This window comes from Equus caballus, chromosome 13 (assembly GCF_041296265.1).
Source record: "Equus caballus isolate H_3958 breed thoroughbred chromosome 13, TB-T2T, whole genome shotgun sequence".
Classification (NCBI taxonomy): Eukaryota; Metazoa; Chordata; class Mammalia; order Perissodactyla; family Equidae; genus Equus; species Equus caballus.
In genome coordinates, this window is record NC_091696.1 from 41,786,216 (window position 1) to 41,797,087 (window position 10,872).

The window sequence follows — 10,872 nt, forward strand, 5'->3', positions numbered from 1 at the left end:
CAAAGAGCATACATCATGTATGATAGAATGTCCCGTTTACAACAGTCACAAGATTGCCTGGCTGGCACAGCACACCTATTCACACAGCAGGTAACAGGTCTGCTGTCTCGATGGACACAGCAGGATGGGCGCAGCAATCAATTCCTAGCCTAGGGAGAAATGCTTATCCTTAAGGAAATCCCAACGTGGGGGAAGTTGCATCTTTATGTTCAGGCCATTTGCTTTTGTCTTTGGGACACAGCAAATGTTTAAAGCAGATATACAATACATTCTCAATGGCCGTGTTAGGCCCTTTTGGAAAAACAAGGTCAGGCCGAATTAGTTTTACACCAAATTGCTTCCTCATATACTCCAATATATCCTATGACTTGCCATTTGTTTATCATTTTTTCCCCTTTTGATCTATAATCTTTCGATAGAAAGCATTGATGATCAAATATTGTCCCTTAGCACCAGGATGCTTGCTGCTTGCCCTGGGTCCATCATGTCCCTTGGTGCTAGATTCATCTCACTCATCTGCCCAGTTGTCCACACTGGGGGGAAATAGTCAGATATAGTGGACAAGCATAGAGGTATATGTATTAACAGAGGAAGCATTTCGTAGGTTATATAATTTTCAATTAATTTTAGATTGTTGCACAAACATGGTACGTGTGCTTTTCTGTGAATCCTCATGTTCACATTGTTCACAATTATAGAACAAGTACAGTAACGATAATTCCATATATTTGAAAACATTCGTTTAAAATGAGTTCTTAGGCATAGTCCTTATCAGAAAAGGAAATTTGTCCAGGGTTATAAGATCGATCGACCATCTCAAGTTGCTGAGCAACCACTACTCTAGCTTGTATGCCAGTCTTACAACACTGAGTAAAGAAAACAGCAGTTAGTTTGAATGTTATGACTAGTACAAGAATGCCAAGAAGTAACAGAAATAGGAATTGCAATCTGGATGGAAAAAGGGAACTGATATGGGAAGGGAGCCAACCAAACAAATCAAGACTGGGTGTAGGATGGCTTAAGGCATTCAGTTGTTTCTTCATGTGCTTTAGCAGAGATGGCAGATTGGAAGATTCATCATGTATAAAAGCATGGCATTCAGTTTGAGTGATTGTGTATGTACCGCCTTGGGCAGCAGTTAAAATATCTAAAGCCATTCTCTTGTGAAGGACAGCCTTTTTCATAAAAGACATTTTAGTATTTAATAAGAGTATTTCTGCTTGACTTTCGTTAAGGGCTTGTTGAGTAAATTTAGTCAGGGCTTCCATATGTGATAATGACATCTTTTAGCCCCAGAGAAGGAACAGTTATAGCCGCTTGGTGGGCATACCAGTGGAACACTGAATGAGCCCACCTGGCCTTAAAGAGAGGGAGATTGGCAACAGATGTTAGCTCAGTGTGAATCCTTTCTTGCTTCTAAGGGAAACTTGGGGTGCAGTGTTTTAGCATCCAGATAGTAGCCAAGGCCAGAGATTTGTTCCACATAACCATTGAGTTCCATTTGGAGTTACTCGATAAATGTCTGGCCTTTGAGACCAGTCTGTTCCAAATCAATCACTTTCTTTAAGTATGATAGTATTTTGAACCTTAAATGGAACAATTATAAAATAGTTATACAGTTTGAGCATAACAAAGGTTTAAATGAGGGGATAAATGGTTGGGAATACAGGCCTGGTCTGGAGTTTTGGGATAGTTATCTACAACAGATGTCATCTTCTTGTCATCTTGGTATGGTCCTTTCCAACAGGGCTGCAAAGAGTCTTTTATTTGATGCTTCTTCTGATAAATAATCCTCCAGATTATAGTCCATGATCCTTAAAGGTCAGGGAGCTCTCTGTGAAAAGAAACAGCTACCAACCGTTCATTGCTTTTAAGCATCTCAATGAGACCCTGACAGCAGTGTTATATATCTCTCTTAAGCAAAGTTTGTTCACATATTTCCTCATCTAATTGCATAGGCTGTCCTATTATTATTTCAAATGGAGGCAGCAGCTGTTTACCAAAAGGGTGGAGATACAAGATTAAGGAGCACTAGCAGAAGAGCTTTTGGCCATGAGAGAGTAAATGCTTCTGAAAGCTTTGCCAGTTGGGTTTTGATTGTGCCATTAGTTCTTTCCACCAATCCTGAGGATTAAGGATGGTAAGTGCAGTGGAAATGCTGCCTATTGGCCAGATGTTACAAATAGATTTAATTATTTGTCCAGTGAAATGAGTTCCCCAGTCACTGTGTAACTTTGTAGGAATTCCTCAAACAGGAGTTATTCCCTCCAATAATAATTTACCTAAAGCCATCACTCTTCTGCAATGAAAGGCCCTAACACAGTGTGAGAATATACAGATCATTATGAGAAATATTTGCATCCTTGAGATGGTGGCATTTGGACAAAGTCCAATTGCCATACCTCAAAGGGTCCCTTAGGAAGGAAAAAGTGGCCTTGTGGTTCATGAAATAGTTTCCCTAGATTATACTTTGGGCATGTAGCCCAGTGAGTATAGGCTTTATGAGCCACTGTGGGAGAAAGTTTCCAAAAGTATTTTTTTCTCTTGTGGCCACGTTTATATATATTTTTTCTCCTCTGTGGTGATTTCTTGAGCCTATGGAAGGAAATCTTTTACTGGGTTAGCAGAATTAAGAGAAAGTGGAAGGCACTCTTGAGGGTGGACAGCATATCCAGCTTGATAACATCCTTGTTTATCATTTAAGTTAGATCCATCCGTAAACCAATTAAACAATAGAATGCAGTCGTGGTCTTCTCCCCTTGTGATTTTGGAAGCAAGGTAGCAGGGTTAAAATAGTGAAAAATATATATCTACACAATATAACCTAAGAAGGTTTATCATTATTTACTTGACAGTGCTTCCCATGCAACTTAGCATACCAAACAAGCCTGATTAATATCTCCCTCTTTATAGGAAGAGAGAACACATTTCTTTGAGAAGTCCCAGGGGCCATCTGAAACTTTTCAAAGAAGGTCAAAATAAAGACTTCATTTAGGATATGAATTATGGGGAGCTTGTACCTTAATAGAGAGACCTCAGTCTTTTTGAACATAGGAAATTATTTTAACAAAACACAGATTTTCTGCCTTTTAGGTAAACTTACTCAAAAATAAAAACCTTTTTTCCCCCCAAGGAAGATTAGCCCTGAGCTAACTGCTGCCAATCCTCCTCTTTTTGCTGAGGAAGACTGGCACTGAGCTAACATCCATGCCCATCTTCCTCTAGTTTATATGTGGGATGCCTACCACAGCATGGCATGCCAAGCGGTGCCATGTCCACACCCAGGATCTGAACGAGCGAACCCTGGGCCACTGAAGCAGAACATGTGCACTTAACCACTACGCCACTGGGCCGGCCCAAAAACCTTTTTTAACCTCTTTATCAAGAGCCGACTAAGAGTTTAAGAAAATTATCCCTTTTAAGAGAGAAGGCCAAATTCTACTTCTTGTACCAGCTTACTTTTGATATTAAAACTTATTTACCTAATTAGATTCATTTCAATCTTAGCCAACTTGACCATATACAAAACTCCTCAGGGTTTTACTTCCACCAACATTCTGTCACTTTCTTTTACATTCAGAATTTGTCCCATGCCTTTCTTTTTTTTTCCTTCTAGTACTTTGGGACAAATTTTTCTTTCTTAACCAACCAAACAAAAATATTTCCATTCTTTATACCTTCTTTACTGAAAATATACATCTTTCCTTGAATACACATATATTTTCCTTAATTTTTAGCAGCTTTAATCACATATATTAGAACTTTTGACCCATAGGAACCTAAGTTTTTAGTGAAAGCTAAGAAGTAAGTAATTATAAACTATCTTTTACATTAGCATTCTGTGGCTTGGCAAATTTATAAATGCCTTTTATAATTTCTAAAAACCTGTAACTTTGTAGTACAAGCCTTTAATAAAATACAAGATATGTTTACTAACAGACCTAGACACTTTTTAGTTTTTCTGTTATAAGAAGCCAAAAGTAAACTTATATTTAATAATTAACAATTAATATTTTATCTTATTTAGAGATGATCTAGATGTTTAGTGAATTTTTATCACTTAAATTAACCTAGCAAAACTTCAAAGTTTCAAGTTACCAAAGAGATTTTGGAAGCTATTTTAGGTACATGCACCATAACACATACTTATTGTTAAAAGTTCACCCCACTCTCATCTTTTTCACATGTATTTAATTACTTGTTCCAAATAATTATTTAGATTGCCTACAAGACTTCATGAGACATTAGACAAAATTGGCCACCATTTTAAGTTATTATTTTTGTTAACCAGTTTTATGATAGAGATAACATCAGCTTATTTAACCAAGCTTATTTTACAGCTTATTTAAGTGTAGAATAAAGGCTGCTTGTCTGCGTCATATCCAGTGCTGATAAATCTGAGGACATGCCTATTTTAATCAAACCAACAAACTTCAACAATCTTTTATTTGCCAAAGATTATTTCATATCACATTAACCTGAAAGGCATTTGGGTTAGTTTCATTTAGAAAAATTTTTGTAAGCACTTACTTTAAGTCACTTGAATAGAACTCCTTAGAAATTATACCATCCGGAGGTAAAATACCACACATTTATAATGTACATATATAGACACACACATAAACAGACAGACAGATAGATACAACAAAGATTTTCCTTACATTTCTGGGCAAGGTGCTTTCATAGCAAACTCTATCTGCAAAAACTTCTTTTCCCAGTTTTTTTTATTTTTAAGATTTTATTTTTCACTTTTCTCCCAAGGCACCCTGGTACATAGTTGTATATTTTTAGTTTTGGGTTTTTCTAGTTGTGGCATGTAGGATACTGCCTCAGCATGGCCTGGTGAGTGGTGCTGTGTCTGTTCCCAGAATCTGAACTGGCGAAACCCTGAGCCACCGAAGCAGAGCACGTGAACTTAACCACTCGGCCATGGGGCTGGCCCCCCCAGTTTTTTTTTTTTTCTTTCTTTCTTTCAGGCTTAGGAATCTGGGATGGGAATATTCCCCCTTTTGTTAAGCAATTGCAAGTCTCAGCATGAAATGAGCCAGAGTTCGAAGGGGAGGCCACCCATTTGGGAACTGGTTGGGCTTTTTTTAGAACCTTGATTTCCCACTTTTAGTTTAGTTTTATTTTTTTTTTTTTTGAGTAAGATTAGCCCTGAGCTAACATCTGCTACCAATCCTCCGCTTTTTGCTGAGGAAGACTGGCCCTGAGCTAACATCTGTGCCCATCTTCCTCTACTTTATATGTGGGACGCCTACCATAGCATGGAGTGCCAAGCGGTGCCAGGTCCGCACCCGGGACCTGAACCAGCGAACCCCAAGCTGCCAAAGCGAAATGTGTGCACTTAACTGCTGCACCACAGGCCAGCCCCTAGTTTTGTTTTGCTATAAAGACTGAACAACTCCTAAGGACAGTGTGGTGGGTCAGAAGTGTGCTGCTTGTGAGTGTTACTCCCCAAAGAAAGGTCATCAACTCTCTCATATGTGCCTCAGTTTCTCCCACCAGCAGCCTAAAACCTCCATGGGGGCTTGGAGTGTGGGTGACCAACCCTCATATGAGCTTCACCAGATGAGCCTTTAATTAATTACCGTGAATGATAGTGGAGTTCCCTATGGGACTGCTACACATCATGAGGCAATCAGTTCTCCAACACTCCCGCTGAGGTCCTCAGTCACCTGAGAACGCCTTTTGGCCAAGAGAAGCTAGTGTCCCTTTTCTTTGAAGCGGAGCACGTTCAGTCTCTTATTTCTGTATCAAGCAGTTTGTTCAGACTTTATAAACACAATTCTTTTCAATTTAAAGCCAAGTTAAATAGGTCAGCCTGCCCCATTCATTCCAAAGTTCCCCCTAGGCTCCCCTCACCTAGGAAATTCCCTCTAGGCTCCTCTGGCCTAGGAATTCCCCCTTGGGTTCCTCTTACCTAGGGTGCATGCTGGTACCCCCTTAAGACACCTATTCTTAAGGTTTGAAACAGCTCATATAAACCTTGGAGCATCAATGTAAAATAAGGAGGTCTGAGTTTCCCTTATGTCATATGAGGAGAACTCACCAGGGTCACCTGAAGAATGCAGTGATTTGGCAGGGCTCAGTGGGCCTCTATTGGTACCAAATGCCAGTTCACTGTAGATTCCAGGTGGTCTCCAGTGGGTTTCTCTGAAATCCTGCCACAACTATGCCAAGAAATGTTGACAAAAATAATCCATAATCAATCTATAAATCAAAATTGGGATGAGTTTATTATGAACCAGATCTGAGGACTAGCCTAGCCTGCGGCCTTCCTTCCCCAAGGAAGGAAGGGCACCAAAGACATGGGGCATACAGAGTGGTTATATACTATCTTGGAAAAAAGAGCATACATCACATATGATAGGAATGTCCCCTTTACAACAGTCACAAGATTGCCTAGCTGGCATAGCACACCTATTCACACAGCAGGTAGCAGGTCTGCTGTCTCAGTGGACACAGCAGGGTGGGCACAGCAATCAATTCCTAGCCTAGGGAGAAATGCTTATCTTTAAGGAAATCCAAATGTGGGGGAAGTTGCATCTTTATCTTAAGGTCATTTGTTCTTGTCTTTGGGACACAGCAAATGCTTAAAGCAGATATACAATGCATGCTCAATGGCCATGTTAGGCCCTTTTGGAAAAACAAGGTCAGGCTGAATTAGTTTTACACCAAGTGGCTTCCTCATATACTCCAGTATACCCTCTTGCTTGCCTTTTGTTTATCATAAGAAACTTGCAAAATTTTAATGTGAAATATTTACTTTTACCTTCTTCCACATTTATATAATTTACTATTGATACTAGCTCAACACAAGGTTGACATAAGGGAAGCCATATTGTAGAAAAGAAACCACGTTATAACTGAATGACCTCTGATTAACTAGCCCAGACATGCTCTGTAGATTTTATGTCCCTTCCCAGCTGCTATAAATTGATAACTTTGTTCTTTTGAGTTCCTTAAGAATGTGATGACCCCCAGGCAGAGAGTCCATGCTGATAGCCATCGTCAATGACAACTGAAAGATCAGGGTATAGGGTGTTGCTCTGGTCTCTGATGCATATCCAGTAAAAATGACTATCAGTAACTAAGACCAGATTTCTGCTCCCACCTAGAGATCAGATGGAAGCCCCATTGAGATTAGGTCTATTTGTCAGAGACTGTTAAAATTTGGGTTGTCTATACTTCTTTCCTTCTGGTCCAATACTTGATTATAAAATGTGCCTTTAGATGTGTTTCCAAAACTGTTGAGCAAGGTACAAAATTCTAATGCAAAATGTCGACCTGAAGCCAGGAACAAGAGAATATTTCCAAATGAGTGCAAAACAATTTCATTCCTAACCCAGATCTACACCCCAATTTAGCAGGAAGTAGCTAGATTGGTCGTCATCCCAAATCTTTCAAGAATAAGGAATGACCAAAGAATAGGGAGATTGAAACTGGCAAACAGTTAGCCATTGATGATTAAGTAGCTGGTAACTAAAGGTTTTTTTTCCTTTTTGCAATTACTGATTATAGCTTTTAGTTGTTCCCTCACCCATTGTTAACTGTGCTGTTTAGGCAATATGCTATCTGACTCCCTCTGGGTTCCTTAGATAACATCTCCCTGGAGCCTGGGTCACCATGGTAACCATGGTAACAGTGTGAGCTGTTTTTCAGGAATTAGAACCCCTTGTCCACTTTAGGCCAGTTGAGACCATCAACTCATCAACTGGGCCCATGCAGATGTCTGATAAGCAACCTTTTGATGTGAAGCCGCTAAAAACTCCACCCTCAGATCATAACACTGCCATTTTGTGGTCTGTGAAGAGGCGTGGAGTCTGACTGTGCTTGCGCACATCATCAGTTACCTCTCCTCTCCTCACCTCTAATCACCTATCTCCACATTTCAGACCACCTGTCCCCGTATCCCATAAATATCCCTGAGTCCCTATTTTTGGGGAAGTGGATTTGAGACTCATGCTCACGTCTTCACATGGCTGCCTTGTGATTAAACTCTCTCTCTACTGCAATCTTGTGTCTTGGCATTTGGCTTTCCAGGTGGTGGACAAAAACAAACTTGGTGTGTTAACACTATGTTTTCATATATCGAAATAAGTATGAGGATATTATGGAATAGGATAGGAAATCCATACACATTTGATATAATAGAAGACACAGGTTTGTACATATCTCCAGGATAGGGGCTTACTTTCTTTTAACATTGGGGATACTTGACTAGAAAATTTTTGTTGAGAAGTACTGCTATATATATAGGATGATGACATAAGAGAAATTCCTTCATTTTCTTGGGGAAATAAAACAATCCCGCCAACAAAAGACCTCTGTATAACAATGTTACTGCCTAAGGGGGTTGTCTACCTGCCCCAATAGTCATGCCAATAGTCAAGAGGCAAGGTGATAGGAGAGAAAGGGTTTTGTTACAGCTTGCTAGCATGAGGGAAGATGGCCGATTGATGTCCAAAAGAACCATCTTACAGAACACGGACTACAGGCCAGTTATATACGAGGCTGGTCTCCTGGTGTGGGAGGTGTTTGGTCTTAGTTCCTGATAGTCTTTTGTTTTACTGGATATGCATCAGAGCCCAGAGCAACACCCCATATTGATGATGGCTATCAGCATGGGCTCTCTGCCTGGGGGTCATTCAAAGTTATTATCTTTTCATAGCTGGGAGGGGCCATAAAATCTACAGAGCCTGCAAATGCCCTGGAGATAGACCCTTACTTATCTATGCAAACTAAAGCAATGATTCAGAGAGGCTGGTGAGTCAGGGTTAGTTAATCAGAAGTTGTTCCAAGTTACAATATGGTTTCTTTTCTACAATATGGCTTCCCTCATGTCAACCTTGTGTTGAGCCAGTATCACCAATATAAAAGAGAGAGAAAGAGCAGTATTTATTATTGAGTAAGCATTAACAGGTCTATATACAGATAAGCTAGCAAGAAATCTGTGACCTTTGTGGTAGCAGAATATACCTCCTCGGGAGGCACTGCTGTGACTTTGGGGCTGAGTTGGTGGCCTGTCAGTAGTAAGTAAAAGGCTTCCTTCTCATGGCCCTGACTGCTTTGATGAGGCTTCTCTGGAGAAATATTTCTCACTTAGCAAGCACCAATCCTTTCATTTTCTGGATCGTTCCCATGAGTTTTATTCTTTCCTTTCTCATATAATATTTTAGCAAAGTTTATTTTACAAAAGTATCCATATGAGGGATTTGGTGGTTCTGAATTTTATCAGGCTATAGCATTTTTTACATACTCAGGATTGTTTCTGGGGAGAAATCCTGCTACAGATTTAGAGAAACAGAAACACATTCAGTCGGGAAATAAATATACAAAATATTGGGATGTTCCAGGAAAATAAGTAGGGGATATGGCCGGTGCCCAGCCAAGTCATATTGGATCCAGAGGTGAAAGAGAAAATGCATACCAGTACATACATACTTGTATTCATTTTTTAAATAGTTAATTTTCCCTACACTGTTAAAGTAGTTGAAAAAATATTGAAAATTTGTATTAAAACTCACAACATTATTTTAAGTTTAAGTATAATATTTACCCCCAAACCAGAATTTATTAAAATTTTACATTTCTGGCCTTAATGGAAGCAAACTTCAGTAATATTTTTAAAACATACTTCTTAATCTATCTCGTTTTCAATGGAAAGAATTGCCATGTTCTACAATTTTTCATGAGACAGTAACTCTCAAATCATTTTTAATTACTTTAAATGTATTGAAACATCTCTCACAGGGCTCTGACATGGTGACTGGTACTGTTAAAAAAATACATAAAGATTACTTCCAAATTTAGATAAGATTGTACTAAGCAACATTCGTGAATCAATTTTGGAAGATCGAAACACAATGATGATTTTTAAAATATAAACTGTTGGTATTTCGTGTTGCTTAAAATCACTGAAGATGAAATTTCAACAGGACCTAAATCATCACAGTATTTGAGAGCCAAGTCAGTGACGGCTTGTTATAAATCAGATGTATCGATTGAAAATAATCTTTCACCAATTAAAATCTGAAGAGTTTAATTTTTTATATGTCCATTTCAAAGGTGAAATGAGGATGTCTACAATATCCTAATATTTTTAAGTATGCCTGTTCCCTATAATTGATCATTTAATCCAGTGATTCATACATTTCCAGTTTCTTTTCTTTTTTGTTTGTTTTCTAAGTCAGAGAATATATGCATAGGTCTTGCTGAAGTTTTATATGCATCAAGCATACTTGCAGAGTCACTTTCTTTTATTTGTTGTAAGCAAGGGGATAGGCCTTCACGAAGCTTTATATATTGTCAGATTTTCTCAGAGGATAATTTTATGATCTTTTCCACTGGATTCAAAATATCATCTCACACTGATAAGTCGCATTAAAAAGTTTGATTTACGGCCAGTCTGGTGGTGTAGTGGTTAAGTTCGGTGCTCCGCTTTGGTGGCCTGGGGTTTGTGGGTTCAGAACCTGGGTGTGGACCTACACATCACTCATCAAGCCATGCTGTGGTGGCACCCCACATACAAAATAGAGGAAGATTGGCACAGATGTTAGCTCAGGGCCAGTCTTCCTCACAAGACAAAACGTTTGATTTATTTGCACTAAGATGCTTTTGATTTCAGCATAGTGTATTTCCTCATATGATATTACATGTGTTGGTATTGAGTGAATGTTAATTTGTGTGGGAAATGCCCTGATTACACCTGATCTTGATGTTCATTGGGTATCCTTACATCTTTGTAATATTTTTAGAACAGACATAAGAATAGCCCATCTGCCCGTTGAATTTGCGAAAAAATATTTAAGTCCCTTATGGTTAAAATGGTTATCATACTTGAATTCATATATAGAGAAGTTTTGCATA